Below are 17,938 nucleotides of genomic sequence, written 5' to 3'. Positions count from 1 at the left end.
CAGAGTAACTTTTCACAGGAAAATATTTTTAACACAGGAAATCTCCTTAGCAGGTGTAGAGTAGGTGGAACRGCCCACCATAACCTCTCTTACCCTCTGTGTAAAGTGCAGGTCACCAAGTATCAGTAGGATAGCACATTTTGGCTATTCCCCATTTCGTATAGGGGATACGGAGAACATGATATTAAATGAAAGTTGCCTTCAGGCTGCTCTCAAACTTACACAGTTAGCCTTCTGGCCAGAATTGGAATAACAGAAAGCACAAGAGTGATATATACAAAGAAATGATAATAATCAGCAAATGAATGTCTTTATGAAGTGTGTACAACACCCCTCTTCCCTGGTACGCTTTCAGCGGTCTAAAGGAAAGGCCAAAAAGAGAGTTATAAAAACACCCTCAGGTACTAAGAAATTGGCTCATAAAATAACTACAATAACAATGTCAATTATTAGCTTTACAGTACAGGATAAATATAAATGGACTATATCCCCAAACTGGCAAAATATGGGGAATCAATCTCAATAAAAAGAACTGTTAGGGTAAGCTATTTGGGAAGCAGATACAAGCCATCCCTGGCTCAGAAACATTAGCCTGCCCTTCTTGGTAGTGATTAATGTCTTCGGCTGCCAGATGACACTGAACTTCGCGGTGAGTTAAGCTTGGAGGGAGATATTTGGAATGCCTGTCTGTAAACTCCAGGAGCATTATGACTTCTGTGGAGGATAAACGCACAAATCTATATTCCTGCTAGAAGACACACTCCACTAAAATAGAAATTAAACGTATAGACAAGACAGTGAGTTATGATGGAAACCCGACCAGGCCCTTCTCAGAGCAGCTGGCTTCATTCTGTGCTGACAGTGCCGACTCAGAAAGCTGACCTCCAAGCCTGTGCCGTGGTGTAAGGGCAAAGATGTTATCGCAGCATAAAAGTGCAAGAAATCTGATTTTTGCCTAATCTTTTTTCCTTTGGGAAAATTAAAGCGCTTTTTCTTTTCTTTTGCATTGGGACAAGGCTGAAGGGGGAGGTGGAATTGCACCAAATTTAATTTCACTGCAGGTTACCTTGTTACTGATCTGAGCTTGCCGGTGGTACCTCACCGGACTTGTACAAATGTGCCATCACTTTATTCACCTCCCTGGCCTCGCATGCTGTGCTGCAGTCTCCTCCCTGCTTGATCGGCTGCGGAGCAGCTTGAAAGCTGGCTAGCCACAGTGCAGCCTGGGACACGAACACCCACTGTGTGACCTGTTTAAAGATGACATGAAGCACCTAATTTCTTGTTTGTTATGACACAGTGAAAAGTTCATAAGCTTCTGCTTGAGTTCACAACCCAGTTATAATTTTCTAATTACTTCAGGGTGATGTCATGGGTGAAAAATGCGTGAGTGACTGAAATTAAATTGAAAGTTAGGCTGCTCCTTGCAACATGACTGCGTTACTAGGGAGGGGAGAGAGGGCACAAAGGGTTTTTTCTCTTCTCGCTTGTGGTATCCCTATTTCTCAAGATAGGCTGACCAGCTTTTTCACAGTGGCCTGTTATGCTGCTGTCTTTCAAAATAGCATTAAAATACACCTAGTGAAGCACCCTCTGGGCTTATCTGGAGAGATCTTCCCTGAATCCTGAGATCCTTGAAACAAAGGGATTTGTTAATCAACTTCCTTGCACCACATAATAAGYAGTCACCATAGGCTTGATTCAAATAGCTTATTGCCCAGTGCAACCATTAAAAAACGCTCTGTTAAGCTGTATGACAGAAAAATGCTTAAACATGTCAGCTTTTCCAATTTTTAAGGGAACGGAGAGAGAATGCATTATAAAAAACATAATACAACACATAAGTCCTAATTTTAACCAGATGGCCTTTGAGTCTCAGATAATTATTATGATCAAGATAGCGCATTTCTGAGATACCTCAAGGACAATTTCTGTTCCAAGCACACCAAATTATGTAGAAACAGAGGGCACTATCTGTGGCAGGTGAGATTCACAACTCTTTTGCGTCATTACTAAGATCACTAAATGTAATGCTATGCTGACTTAAGAAAAGTATAATGATGGCAATTATGATTTAAGAACATAGCTCTAATTACATTAAAATAAAGTAATAATAATATAATTAACAAAGAGCCACTTCTGAAGAGCAATTTTCATTCAGAACCAATTTAACTATTCTGGGCAGAAGTCCATCCTAATCTTATTGAGAGTCAATACATGGCTGTTTGACTTGAGGCAAAGGCACATCAATCTCTTGACAGCTTCTGCAGACACACTGTCCTTTTGCAAAAAAGCCCTTTGGTGTTTGGACAGAGTGGCTTGCGAAGGTATTTCATGTCACAGTTATTTGGTAAGGTATAAATTCTCCCCATGGAAAATCTAGTCATCCTCTATAGTGATGCAGTTCTCCCTTTTTATGGATGAAATGTATTACTAAATTGATCCGAAACATTYAATGGCTTGAGAGAGTGCTCTGTATGTGGCAGAAGCTTTCCAGCTTGTGTGCTGCGTTTTTAGGCTTTGTAGACATTTTACAGGGCTCTAGCACATTACGTGGGTTTGTGGCTTCACTGGGATTGTTATTTCAACCACTTACAACAAGGCTAAACAAAGTCACTAGTGTCTCCCCATAAGAATAAAATTCTGATCAGGCCCACGCTTTAGCATATGCCATTTTCATGAACTAGTAGTCTAGAAAAAGCAGCTGCAGGGGAAAACCAAAATTTTTAGCTGATCTGCAGGACATCCCTGCTCAGGATGTTCCTGGGTTGCAGACTGCCGGATGCCAGGGAGCGTCTTGCAGTAAGATCTACTGCCCTGATCTTACACAGCTCCCCAGGACATTTGCTCTTGGCCACTACCAGAGACAGAGTACCAGACTGGGTGGATTTTTGGTATGTTCTGTTACAACCATTCTTATGTCTCAATGGGGGCTAAATTTATTCAGAACAGATTAATAAGTATTGGCACGTGCTGGTTATAGTATGTCTGTATGTCTCAGCTTCACAGGTCGCATGAACCGATGAACTCTGCTGTCTGTATCTACTAGCCGTATCAAGCCCACAGTAGTCTTAAGTGTTTTATAGATTTACCAAACTCCGAATCAAGCACGGGTAGCACAGCTCACTAGCTTGGTGCAGGTGTTTGATGGGGGATAACGGAAGCAGAAGGGATGTTCACCGAAGGGGTTGCTGCACAGCCTGGGAACTCTGTGGTGTTGTCCGCCCACAAGTATAACAAAATGCAGGGAACCAAACATGTCCCTGGGGTGCCTCAGCACTGCAGGCTTCTGGGCACACAGGTTAATTGAGGCCTCAAAGCCATCTGGTTGACATCAGGATTGCTCATGTGCTGCACTGCTTTTCCTGAACACACCTCTCCTTTCCCAGTTGCCTAATCCGGAGGCAAGGAGCGCATCAATCACAATGATAAAGTCCACCCTGGAGAAGAAAGACTGTCTCTGCCTGGCTGACAGATAACAGAGGAGCCAAGCATCACCACTGCTTTGGACTGAAGAGCACCAGAATAACACCGCTGCCCCAGGGCTCTAGCCCATGAGACCTGGAACTGCGGAGTGCTTTCCAAACCAAGAAGGCCAAGTCTTTTTCCCAGTGCACACAGAGAACAGAGGGTCTTGAGTCTCTGGGTTCAACATTGCTATTAGTAAAATGGGGAAATAATGCAGGTGAGTCTTTTGTTCAGCTTCTGTGACTGTTTGCTCAACTATTTTGATGATGAACCTCATGTAATCAATACAGTCTTCACAGAGTATTCATAACACTCATTCTAGAAAACAATCTATCATAAAAAAGCTGAAGTTAGAATTATCTTTGATAAGAGCATTCTTGGAAGATCTCAGAGCCAATATTGAGACATGGCTCTAGGCTGGCTTCATTTTTTTTGTGTTGCATGGGCAATAAATCATTCTTTTGACTTTGGAACACAGATTTATTTGCTAAATATCTTCATACTCATTCAAGTCACACCACACCAAAGCTCTTAAACATAACGAATATTTCCAATTTAAGTTACATCCTATAAACTAGATTATATTGCTTTTATGCCTAAGCATGAAATAAAAGAGACCAAAATACTCTATGCTTACTAAAGAAAAGTTATAGGGATGCAATGAGGATTCTAAAGTCATGTGATAAGTTTAACAAGAAAAAACATTCAAAGTGGAAAAACATCTTGTTGATATAGTAGCCAAGTTAAACCAGACACYATAAGGATAACTTGCCATTAGAAATCCCAGAGGTGGTTCCATTTACCAGGGAAGGGATGGAAGRGGTAAAGGAAATTAATATTAATTGGGTTTATTTAACTTGGCCATTGGCCACAAAGTTCAGATAAAGTGCATTTCCCAGCCAACTCTTGTACATGTAAAATTTCACAAGTCATATGTAACTTACTATGTGTTTTGTCACTTCAACATGAAATAGAAGTACAAAGCCCCACAAAGGAGCAGTTTCCCAACTTCTTTTGGCCATCTTCTTTTTTAGATGCTTTCATTTCACTAACATACCTATAAGAAATATTTCTGTAACAATCCTGCCATTGGCCATTGAAAATTAAAACTGTAAACATGGCATTCTGACTCCTCCTTAACTAAAGGATCTGAGCAAAAGCAAATCCTCCAGGGACCCAAATACAGCAGAATCAAAAATGTTTTCATTACAGTATTTTTAAACCCCTCCATGACTGCTGGGGGATGAAGGCTTAATGGTGATGTCAAATCCCATGAGCAAGACACTTTCTGGGGCATAAACTCCTTTTACTTTCTCTTACTTTCATTTTCTCATTTTCCTCAGGACTTTTTCCCACTTTTCCTTGGACCTGTGCATTGCTGCCAGGCTCGTGCATACTTCTTGTGGTCAAACAGAGCAATTGGAGCTGGTTCACATGAGACATTCTAGGTCATGAGAAAATTGTGGGGTACGATCTTGATCTGTGAGCACTGCAGATAAGATAATAGATTTTGAGTTTGGCAGAAGGATGGGATGGGTATTTATGATTCCCCTAGTGCTGGGCATACACAACATATGCCTCTGCAGCCTGCGTTACTACTTTGTCTGAGGCATTAGTAGTCTGTCTAAAGGAAAGACGGGTATCTCTTCTCCCAGTTGTGTGCAGAGTCCCAAACTACTTACTAAACTCTGAGCTGCTGAGAGGATGCAGCTTTGGGGAAGATGCTTATTTTTATTATAGTTTCAGAGCCTATAGAGTAGTGACTCATAGCAAAACTTTCTTCCCTTTTCTTTAAATTGGTTTCTTGTCATTTTTATGGAACAGAATTTATTTGACACTTTAAAAAAATGCAAAAACATCTCCGTGCTCATGCCCTCATTACACTGAACTGTACGTTATCTCTTGACTTCATTTTTCCTTGTCTGTTCTTGAAGTGCAGTACCAGTGAGAAGCTGCACTCATGACATAAAAGAGTTTTTAGGGGGTGAAAAAGCCCCTGTGTAACAGAACAAACTGCTGTTTGTTGTCTGAGAGCATTCTTGAGAAAAACTTGGCAAGAAACTTGCTCAAAGAGCAAGAGAAGAGCAGGTCAAGCTGGAGGATCATCCTAGCAGTAGTGGAGTGCGTGTGGGGAAATTCAAGCTTTGGCAAGCTGTGTTTAGGCACAGATCTGCAGTACGTTCACCCGTGACAGCTCCTTCGCCTGTCACCTACTGTAGGAATCTTTTTCCCATGCCATTTCCTGAAAAGGAACAGCCCAGCTGCCTCATTTATTCAGTGAACACATTTGGCATCTGAAGAACTTGGATGACAAAGTTTCACTAGCTGCATTTGCTCAAGCAAGGGCATTTGGCTGTCGGAGCATCCCCCCCTCTGCCCCCTCCCCCCGGCGTGGCCTTCTGTTAGCCTGTTTGTTGATTTGGCCATCACTGTTGTTATGTTTCAGATTATTGGAATCATGACTCACAATTTCCTTTCAAGAGGGGGAAAAAGAAGAAAACAAAACCCAGCAAGCTTGCTGCTCTTGTACTTGATATGCAAGTACTAAGCTGCCCTTTCCCAGGAAAGAAATATATCTTTCATGCATGGGTCTCGTTCCAGTTTTCAGTCAACAAGTGGCCAGAAAACAAAACATCATGATAACTGGCAATGCCTGGCAGCTTTGCTGGCAGTCTCAGCTACCTTCCGGGTTTGAGAGACATCCCTTGGCTGAAACTAGCTGATAGGCCTGGTTTGCAAAACATTTTCCACTTGAGGCTTACTTAAAACTCTTTCAACATGAAACCACTGTTTTCAAAGGGGAGAGAGAAAGAGGAGGTCTAAACTTATGTTCCTGTGTCCTTGGTTAGATGTCTAAATAGATGTATGGTTTTCCAAATGAACCGAACAACCCATGTTTCCAAATCCACTGGGACTTGTTCAGTCTCAGAAAGCCCACCTCTTAAGCCATGGATTCTCGGAGTGACTGGGGAAGAGTGAGCGATGACCTSCCAGACATCTGCTAGGAATGAGATGAGGGATGTGGCTCAGGGAAGATGGCCAGTTCAGGCCAAACCCAGGAAATGGATTATGGCTAAGAGGACTCCTGCTAAGTCAGGAGGCAGAGAAAGCAGAGAGCAAGACCTGGTGGAAATCACTGCCTCTTAGCATTTGCCGTTGTGATTGTCAGGTTTCCCAAGACCTTCTCTAAAAGAGAGTGGCTTACCACTGTGGCGTCTCCAAAACCTTGCTCCTCTTCCCACGCCCTCCTCCCTGCACCTCACCAGCCTGTGACCCTGGTCCTTACTCCACACTGTGGCAACACTGTGCAGTTGGAGAGCTACCACATTACAGCTCTCATGCTGGAGGTGTGAGCAGGGACATGCCACCAGCAGGAGGTTTTGTGTCCCAGAAGGGGCTCCAGGAAAAAAAGCTTGAGAGGTGCTAGTAATCATGCATGCAAGAACAGAAAGCCATGAGAGCTTTAAACATCTCAGTCTAACTAGTTGATTCCCCTGATCCCCAGTGCATGAGGCACAGATTGTACTGGCAAACTCAAGCCACAGCTGGGRCACGGAAAAGCAGATGAGAAATGACTGTATCAGGTCAGGGGGAGCAAGGGRGGCAGTTAAGTGCCCAGGTGAGCCCACAGTGGAGTCATGTGCTTCGTTCACCAGAAATGAGACAGGGGAAATGAGCACTCTTATTGCAGAAAATTGCAGTCTTAATCAGTCTTCAGCAGTCTTCAGTCTGCTCTTTTTTGCCTCTGCTGATTCTTCAGATTCAGCAAGTAATTTAAACACATGCTTGTTACTAAACACAGTAACTGAAACAAACTGAGCTATCTGTGTGCTCCCAGTTAGGCACGATTTTCTCAAAGTATGTCAGGCAACACTCAAAGATACAGTACAAAGATACTTTACAACACGAAAGAAAATGCCTGGACCAATATAAGCAAAAAGGCAAACTGCTGTACACTAATCCTAGTCTGCATGTTTCCTCTTGCCTACTGAAAAAAAGTTATTGAAAGCACAGTGTTCAGTAAGTTGCCTGTGACCCACACATTGCTCAGTATTTTACCCTGAGATCATATCCAGAAAATGAGCATGCACACACATGCACAGGCACACACATATGCAAGAAAAAAAAAAAARAAAGAAAGAAAAAGAGAAAGATAAGGGAAAGGAAATCTTCATCTCACTGCATTCATCCAAATCTTTGTCAGTATCTCCAAAGAGAAGAGTTTGTGAAACACAGGTTTAAGTTACTAGTAAATTAACTTGCAGGAAAATAGAGGATCTTCTGTCCAGTCTTTGGAAAATGTTCTACAAGCTCCTGTGGTAGCATGGAGATTTCAGGAGAACTACCTAAGAAGTTAAAGCAGAGGTAAGCAGCAATCTATTCACTAAGTCTCTGAGTGAATCAGTAGAAGGATATATTTCTCAAGTGTATACACTGCATGTATGTAGTTCATCTTTCTCCCTCTGTTTATTTGTCTATTTTACAGTCCATAATGAAGAATCTGAATGCTATCAAGTCTGAATTACAGACCTTTTATGTTTCTAATGTTCGTTCTACTGATATGCCTATTTTTCTGGTACTTTTGACTGCCGAGATGTGTTTGACCTGCTGTTGGGAGGAGATACAGCTGCTAACTGCATTCTTCACTCCATCTGTTTTTCCTGATTGGTATAACTCCACTAAAATCAGGAAGACAGCGCTCATATAAAGCTGATATAACACAGTTTAGAATCGAGACTATAAACTCTGGACATTTTGGATTTTTGCAATTAATTGAAAATCTGCCACCCAAGTTTGTCAGTGCAGCTTTTGAAATTAGCCAGAAATGCTAGGCATTATGCAGGCATAATTTCTTGGGCAGATGGAAAATTGTCTGCAGAAGCATTTGGCACAGGTTTCCAGGCAAGCCGTACGCTGCAGTATACGGCCAGGAATGCTGGCTCTTCAAATCTGGTACATGAGTCATCTTTGCATGCAGAGAGAAAAGAAGACTCTTAAAAAGAGTTTTTCTGGGACTTCTCTGCATGTTCAGACCTGATGGGAAAGTTACAGTGACAGGAGGCACTTCGTGGAGCTAGCAGTAAACTATCCAGAAGTTTCTTCAAAGTCAGCAGGACCCTGAAGGGCAGTGTCTGTCACTTCCTGGATCTCGGCTGTCTTGCTTCCCTCAGTTTTATGGTTTCTAATCTATTTCCATCACTTTCCCTACTTTATGGTTGCAGATGATAAAATAAATTAGGCTCTTTTTTGGAAGTGTCAGAGTTTAGAGAGCATGCGGCTGTAAACTAAGGCACAGCATTGTGTAGACTTGTCCACTCTGTGACCTCATATAGCATAAAATAGAGATGAAAATCATTTTAAGACTTGAAAACGCACATGTATCCCCATTAGACATTCCTTCAGAGAATTAAGATTAGAGTGATTATTTTTTTATTCAGCATCGCATCTCCCCAGTGTGCAGCTTGTGTGCTTATCACCAACACATGTGCGCACAAGCTTAAATGTGGAAGGCCCCAGGTAATCAGCCTCTCTGGAGGGGACATGCCTTTCTACGGACAACAAAGAGGCATCTGAGGGCTTGAGGAAAGCAGATGAAAACCATCAAGATGGAAAGCTCTCAGGGGTAAAATCTCAGCTGGCTGAAGCCAGTGAGACAGGTACCCGCTGCACCCAAGGTTATTCCTCGGGTATCCAGAGGAGCAGAATATCAAAATGTCAAAGACAACAGATGGATTGACTGAGTGTTGATTAACAGAATACTTTTCAGATCAGTTACTTTATCTGAAAATCTCTCATTACAGGATTTCTGTTGTTAGTGTGATGCTCCTCTGCTCATGCCCTGTAATACTGCAGAAACGGCCCTTCCCAGGGTATTTTGGCAGGGTTTGGGGTGCAGGACCTTGAAGGGAATGAAGGCTGATCAGGCACCCTAGGGTGAACCAGCATCACATTTCCAGACCAGGCCAAAAGTGCTCAGCTCAAGCTGGAGTTTTGTTGCGGAAAGGTGGTCCTGAATTGATGGTCAGCATTTTTTTCCAGGTCTATTCACCCATTCCTAATTAAAACGATAAGTTGAGGACAGTAGTTTTCTTTATAACATGGCCATTCCTTTCCCTTTTCCCCCACAGGGTTAGTGCTTGTGCTGACTGTTGAAAAATCAGTCATTAACAGCCAGGAAATGACTTTGCCATCAATCAGAATATTGCTCAGCCATGTTTCAGCTTTTTCCCCTTTCTCTGCGTAATTATTCTCATCCTCTGCTGATTACAGTTTATAATAGCTATAATTCTCTCAAAATCAATCATTACTTGACTTAACCACAGGGTTACCAGTAGTAACATGAAGGAACACAGATATCCTGGACTGCGCTTTAATTATTCTTCTTATTTAACAACATACAAGCTTTTAGCTAGACCATATTTAACCTTCCTCTTGTCACTATTAAGCAGCAATTATTTTATCTAATTTTGTTTTAAATCATGAAGCGTTTGATTACACGGCCATTTCATCCATGCCAGGTGTTTTGATGACATGTTACCAGCATGTTATTCTGAGGTGAAATCTCAGTGGTTGTCCTAAATTAAATTGCTGTAAAAGGACAAATATGTCTTGTTTGCTAACACACACTGCAATCAAAGTAAAACTCAAGTACCGGACTTTGACATTAAGATTATAGGTAAACACAGCCAAATCAAAGGTTGGCTTATTTTCCTGTGAGGCAAATTTTGAGTGTGTTAAATTAAAAGCCATACTAAGATTTAAAAATCACGTTTTTCCTGAGAGTCAGAATTTTTAGCCTACCACACACAATCAAGTTCCTGCTACAGCTGAACAATGAGTTTCTGTTATTTTGCTTGCACCATGTGTTAACTTGACACCACTTTGCCTCTAATCATTTTGTCTTGCCCATATATTCAGGTTAGTTTCCCTTACTGAGTTTCCCTTACTGATTATGTGGGTCTCTCATGCAGAAAAAGGAAATATTTAAAAATTAAAGGAAATAATTATATGAAACAASCAAAATTGGAAGCTGAACTGAAGAGCAGGTGTAGGACCTGAAATGCCTTCTAAGTTAAAATAAAGCTTTAATTTAAAATAGATTTTTTTAAAAAATTTGTGTGAGGAAAAGTAATTTATGAGATTATGACATCTGATCAGGGAATAGGAACTAAGTCAAGTGTCTCAAACTCCTCTGTATGAAGAAATGTAGAACTACACATTTGCCACGCAGAACGGTAGTAAACATTATGATCCTACAATTCCATATATATTCTTGCATGTAAATTATTCAGATAATTTTTATGAAYGATCTACACACCAGATTTCCACACGTAACGGTCATGCCATGCAATGTCTGGCTCCTCTTTATTTACCTACTTGCAGCAAACAATAAATTATTGTTAATTTTGACTAGATGAACAGAACATSTACATGTTCTGCTTACAAGGGCAAATCAGGGGAAAACACATAGTCRTTAACATGCAAATATAGTGTGCACATAAGCTGAGCCCCTTGTAACAACCTGCACTGTGGAAATAAACTGCTTTGGTGAGTCAAAATAGAGTAAACTCATTACTGGAGATGGCTGCTGATCTCTGATCTTGAACGGCAAATTCTGATATTAARTAGGTATCTATATGGGCACAGATATTCCCTGATGCTGCCTCAGATTTGTTCATAAGATTGGTAGGAAATTTTGGAATAAAAACTGGAAGAATAGAAGAGTGACGACTTGCGCTTGAGGTCCGATTTTATCTGCCGTTTCTGCTGTGCCACTTGCTCCCGGGTTTCACGAAACCCCCCTCCCTTTCCCGCTGCGCTGAACGCAGGCGCCGCGGGGAGGAGGCCGAGAACGTTTGGTCGACGAAGGGTAGAGGGACGTGTTTGTTCAGCAGCCACGAGTAAAAAGTCTCTTTAACCGCGTAGGTCAGTTTTAAAGCCTAGCGAAAGCCCTTCAGCCCAAACGCTGGTCCAGCCGCGGGGGTTTTCGGCAGACGGAGCGGCGCTAGGGGCTGCGCGGGGGGCGGCTGCCCCGAGCCCCTCCGGGGAGCCGTGCCGCGGGCGAGGAGGCTCGCGGCCGCGCGAGCCCCGGTCYGCGGGCGGCTGGCGCTCCGCGCCTCCCGCCGTGCCTGTGCCTCTCGGGCAACGAGGCTGCGCTGCGAACTCGCGGCGATGCRGATAGCTCTCTGCCCTCTAGAGATTTGCTCCTGCTTTGGCCCCAAATATTTCAAAACAGCTGAAGCTGGCAGTAAGAGCCATGGGAAGAAAAAAGTGATGCCTGTTAATTTCTGGTTTAGACATGATGAGAATTTCATTCTCTTCATTAAAATTCCCCAGTGCCAATGGGATGTCCCTTTGATTCATGGACTATACCTTGCAGCGCTGCTCTGTGAGAGATCATATATGCAGCCTGATGTTTTTAAACAATTTTGCTGTCCTGTCCTCCCAGATACTCCAGTTATCATTCTCCTGATACGTAGCAGGTTCTCCTTCCAGTTTCATGGTTACATGTTTATTCAAGAATTTCAGGGCATGTTTTTCATTTCCAGTAGAAAGACTACAGTTATCACAAATGGCAGGACAGTGCTTATTCAGAATGAAATGGAGAGACTCGGTGGAAAGGTTTGCAGAGGAACCTGCTAGTTGGCAACAGAAAAATAAAATACAAACACAAARCCGGATTTTGACTGACTTGGGGGCGGGTGAGCAGAAGAGCATTTGTGTACCCCCCAGAGCAAACAGATAATCCCACTAGTTGTCCAGAAGGAATATTTGAGTAGGATAGAGAGGCTCCATTGCTGGGAAACCAGATCAATTATTAAATGCTTATTAAACATATCCCATCTATGGGAAGCTATAGTAATTTGCCATTCAAGAAGAACAATTGTACATGTTCTTGCTGTCTTTGCTTACATAAAGAGTGGAAAAAAACAGATTTAACATGAGCAAAAGTAAAGTCCTCATAACACAGTACTGTGTGGTCTCTAACCTGCATAATCTGCTTGAGACCGTAGCAACTGCTTTCCAAACATACAAACAGAGCTCTTAGATAGCTAGAGATACAGGAGACAAAGACGGATTCAGAGTAACAGGCTATGGAGATTAATGTTCCCTCCCACCCTGCAAAGAGTATTTTATTCTGCTGTGMTTTTAAAGATAAATAAGGAAAACAAACAGCAAGTGTTTTTTTCACTGAGGAGCCATTTCAGGAGTAGTCCATTTGCTTAGCCATGAAACGAACTTCTCAAAATCTGAGAAAAACATTTGCGCATTATGAGGCAGGAATCAGGAACAGATGCAAATCAGGATCAGAGATTATCTGACTAAAAGGCAGCATAGTGCAATTACAATTAGATTAACTACTGGCTATTTTTTTGACTTTACCAATATGAAACCAAAAAGCATTTATCCAAGCAAAATAAGAAGMCCTGCACCCTGAAATGGTCAACCCCACGTGGAATGGACATCAACACAAAGGTGCTTAATAGCACACAAGTGCAAGACATGCTCTGAAATTCATGAGGAGAGATTCTGCATCAACCAAGCAAAGAGGAATAGTAAAGACACATGCCATAAGGACGGTCCTCAAATTCACGTGAAAGAAGTCTGAGGACGTGTGCATATTTCTACAGTCTCTGAGTGCCTGCCAAATATTTGAAAATAGAGTACCAGGCCATCAGTAATAAACGAGTGAGGTTCTGTTGAATTGCAGATGATTATTTATGTGGTCATTTTGAAGGGAGCACTCCCCATCATACCCACCCGGCTGCTGTAAGCGTGCTGTTATACCAGCCCTCAGCAGCCTTCCCTATGGAAAGGTGCTGGTGGAAGAAATCYCATTTGTCCTGAGAATTAGCCAGARGGCCTCCAAAGAGCAGGATGGAGACCTTCTTCTGGACTTTACGTTCWTTAGGGATGCAGTACGCACCTTGTGAAGCAGGAGTATGAGATGTGAATAGTAATATTGATTAATTTTGTACCAGACAGTAACAATGCTCAGGAAATCAGGAGGTCAAAGATGTTCAAATCACYGTGCAAGATGAGTAATAATCACAGCACCATAGAAACCTCATTGATTCACATTATGTAGCATTAATACGAGCAGATCCCACACAAAGCTCTTCCCCCCGCCCTTTTTTTTTTTTTTGCTTTGCCAGGAAGCATTGTACACGCTCTATGATCATGTCCTACGTGACTTTCTACAAAGAATACCCAAATGCACTTCTCAGTCCACCCTTCTTTCATCGCCACCTTTGTCATGGTATACTTTACATTTTAAAAAAATACATATAGCATTGAAGATTAAAATAGCATGTTGATTCTCCTTGTGATGAACTCCACCAGTGCTGGGAGAAAACTGACTCCTTCAACATTTTCAGACTGAGAGGCTATGCTGAGAACCTGAGAGGCCAAGCCCAGGAGTTCGGTTATCAGTGTACAAAGCTGTCATCATATAGAGAGGTACCACTGAATGATAGGGCAAGCCTGTAAAAACAGATAGAGTTTCCCTAAAAACTCTACCTAAAAGAAATACAAACCCATGGTAGCAATCACACTGCATTATTCTTTAAGTCACCTATTTAAAATCACTTTTTTTTTTTTAACTACCCTAGGGTGCCACATATGTTTTCAAGTCTAGCCATAGAGTATGGGTGTTTTCGTGCCAAATACTATGGACCACACAGAAGAAGCTGCAATTAATGGCATTTCAGTTTCTGCATTGCTGATCTACTTAACAATCCATTTTCGAGGACATTTTAAAAGTTGTTTAGCTGACTGCCAAAAATGAGGATCATTAAAAATAGATTCGCAGCTGTTCGAGAAAGCTGAGATATAATTTTGTCTTCATTATGCCTTATTGCAGATGTTATTGATTTAGTCTCWCTGCATTTCAGTGAGCAATATCAATTTGCGCTGTCTTTGACTTYGGAAACTGGGAATTCCGTTTATTCTTATTTTTAGAGCTCACCGTGTAGAAGGAGGGAAAATAATCATGAAGTAAATTTAGAAGACAGCCTCTTTGTGTAGCAGCACCATTGTGCAGGTGATGGGAGTTGATAACCTCATAAAATCATCCCAACACAGTGAGCCTCAGACTGAATCAGACTGTGTACAAAATGTACCCTGAAACTAATAAGTGAATTTTATATGAGAAGGGCCTACAATCTTAGACCCAGAACTGCAGATTAGACACAACAAAGGGAAGTGTGAATGTGACCATATGCTGTCTTGATGATATTACTGCTTTTTTCATTATTGTATCATCATTTTCACTGGAATTTGACACTTTTAAAATAATAGTTTACAACAAAATATCTCTAACAGTATAATTTCATTGTCTAACACAGAAATTTTCTGCTTCAAAGAAATTTCATTTAGTGGGAATTTTGCACATTCATCTGAAGAGACTGGATCTGTGTAAATATAGACATATAYATGTGTGTGTGTGCRTATATATAGGGTCAAATGCTATCTTTGTGACATGTTTGAAGATTCATGTCAAACTGTGATAATCAACTTAACCAGGAGTAGAAGACTAAATTCCCTCATACTTGATCACTAATGTAGAAAGCCTTCAAGATTTCCTTGTACATAAATTACATAAATAATTCCTGCAAGTTAATATGTAAAAGAGGAGAGGCCAATGAATGAAAAGAAAAATAGTAGTAACATAACCACTGAATTCCGCATTACATAAACCTCTCAGTCACTCATCCTCAACAAAAATTGCACATACACAGTTTTGACTGCATAGCACATTTAGGGTTGCCCTTTCAGATACAGAACGATCTGCAAATAACCTTCCTCTGTCCAACAAGTTACTTCAGGAAGTTGTGCCTCTTAACACCCTCAACGTTGATTTCAGTGAGGCCTTCTCACTCAACCAGGCTTTTAATGCTTTGTGGCCATTTTCAATGGAGTGAAAGACAACTATTTCTGCAGCTCTTCTTTATTGTGCTGCAGAGGATCCACATAGGACCTGCGTGGTGTGGGTGGGGAAAGCAGCTGTGGCATTGTTAGCCAGCACTTGCTTCCCACATACAGTACTATCTGGGGATGAATGAACCCACTGCAGACAATTGTCACCCACGGCATTTCTAAGTAGCTCTTTGTTATGCCTGCTTCCATCATTTAATCTGCCAGACTTCCTAGGCCAGCACTGCATGTGCATTGCCAATTTTCACCTTAGGAGCGTTCATCTTGGAAAGCACAGGGTAGGACAGTCTTGCTGCTTCATTTGAGAACAGATCTTTCTACACAAAGGAAAGGGAGAGGCATTTTGCAGTTAAGAACACCTGGTTTGGGTAATCCTGCAAAATGTCATTTTTCTCCAGAACTGCTGAGAATGCTTAACATTTCGCAGCCTCCATCAGTTCCTCACRAAGGGCTGGGGACTGTAAATCCCACACTTGCATTGGCAAGCCTTCAACTGTAGTGGGTCTATGTGTGTGAGTTACTGCACACAAATGCAAGTAAAGGAATTCACTGACCAGCTTGTAGTGTCTAAAAACGAACCTAGCACTTTACAAACCACAGTATATCTCACACTCACAGAAGAAACTCTCTAAAAAAGWACTTTACACATTGAAACCCGGATCGGAGTATCTCAGAAGAATAGAGAGCTGAATAAACCCTCATGGCACTTAACCCTGGGTTACTAATGAGGTTAGCTCTCCAAACCCCAGGCTTTGCTAGTTTAATTCCTCACTCAACAGAGTAGAGCGTGCATGCTGAACTTAAGGCACATGAGCTTTGAAGTGAAGGAGGACARTTCATGTGCTTAGTTTTAAATACTTTGCTACTTTGGGCTTTGGCCAGCCCATATGCCTTGGGGGTATGTATAGGCTCAGGTGATGAGGTGAGCTGACATACTAATTCACCTCAGCCAAAAAGAGAATGCACTTTTTTTCCGTCACTGTCCCCATTCTTGGTCATGCATTCCCATCACTTACCGTGTGCTGCCTCTGCCACTCATTGGGTCAAGTCATTACACAGATGTTTTTCTGCGTTAGTACCGAAACAGAACAGAAGTAGTACAGCTAACAGAAAGATCCATTGAGCACCAAAACCTGCACAACAAAGGGGTGAAACAAGAGGAGAAGGACAAAGGAGGYAGAAATAGCTGAGAAGGAGAAAGGTCTCTTCTCTTCTACAGGCTCAAGTCTCTAGTTGGACTTGGCTGTCCTTGGAACTTCTGCCAACATGCGACTGTCACCAATGAGACACAGGCAAAACTGAGCACCAGCATCAGCATTTTCAGCATTTTTTCAACTGAACAAGTGAATTCTGACCAAAACCCCACAGTTTTACAGAAGAAACTCTTGTGTTTCAGCCAAGACATATAAATACATAGCAGAAAAGAGGCACTGAGCCATACCGTGTTCACAGGAGCATAAATCCTTTTGGGCAGGGCAGCCTGCTTCCCTGTGCTTTGACCAGGAACCTCAGCTGGCCCACAGACGATGGACATGTTCCCTCCTTGTTGGCTGACATGTCATGTAAAGCTTCACATCAAAACTTAAAAACATGAGCTGCCATTGCCTTAACTTGTAGCTCAAAGCTACAGTGACATATATCTGCTGCAGTTTAGTGGGCTGCTGAGTAGTGTGTCCTGCTGGCCCTTGCTATGTGTCATCTTTCTAAGTCTCACCAGAAAGTAGCAGTGGGTTGTACACATTCATCCTGTCTCTGATTTTGGCTCAAGGTACTCAAATGTGTTGGCTGTCTATTCCTAATATCTACCACTGTCTTGGTTTTCCTTTCATGATTGCCCTAGGCCCTTAAATATCAACAATRCTATTGCTGCTTTGGCTGTAGACTTTCATCTCTGTTTTGGGTGCTTATCTGATGGCTGGACCTTGTCCTATCCACTGGTATGTAACAGCCTCATTGTGTGGCTCCTGGGAGCTCTGTGCAAGAATTTGTTATGTATTTCTGCTCATTGCTTCAGATTACTCAGCTGGGCTGCATGGGCTCTCTCTCAAGGGAAATAGATCTGAGGTTGCTTTGACCCATCCATCTTTGCGCTGCGTTGTTATCTGATCTCTGGGCTCCCACACTGCCAAGAAGAGCTGCCTTCCTGCCTGTTTTAACAATCTGATTTAACTGGTTAACAGTCTCTTGCCTCTCATGATTCCYGGCTTCCCATTGCTTTGTGGGTACCCTGTGCTCGAACATTCATTCAGAGCTGAATTGGTTGAGCTCTTCTGAGGAATCCTGCAGTCCACTGTCTGAGCAGAGTCATAACAGACAGAGCTTGTCAAAGGCACTGCAATGTCTTGTTCTTAGTCCTTGCCTGAGTATCCTTTGGACAGTATCCTTCCTGCTTGGAAATAGAGGAAGAAAAGAGTATGGCTGATTAAAATTAACCTTTTTCCAGGATCAGGCTCATATCTCATAATACTGTTGAGGTATTTTCTGCTGCTGAAACAGCACACCCATTTGTGTTCTGTATTCTTCTGTGCTCTCT

The 17,938-nt window shown here is 42.1% G+C and overlaps 1 long non-coding RNA gene across 1 annotated transcript in view; it reads left to right on the top strand.

Annotated features, from left to right (window-relative positions):
- The first annotated feature begins 7,677 nt into the window (after window positions 1–7,677).
- LOC146594431 (uncharacterized) overlaps window positions 7,678–17,938 on the top strand; it is a 32,363-nt gene continuing 22,102 nt past the window's right edge. Inside the window, exon 1 of the long non-coding RNA XR_014896199.1 lies at window positions 7,678–7,833. This is a non-coding gene — a long non-coding RNA (uncharacterized LOC146594431). The remainder of the gene's footprint in view (window positions 7,834–17,938) is intronic.

The sequence above is a fragment of the Rhea americana genome, unplaced genomic scaffold (assembly GCF_003343005.1).
Source record: "Rhea americana isolate MKP2758 unplaced genomic scaffold, rheAme1 scaffold_26, whole genome shotgun sequence".
NCBI lineage: Eukaryota > Metazoa > Chordata > Aves > Rheiformes > Rheidae > Rhea > Rhea americana.
This window is presented reverse-complemented; position numbering and strand designations above follow the sequence as displayed.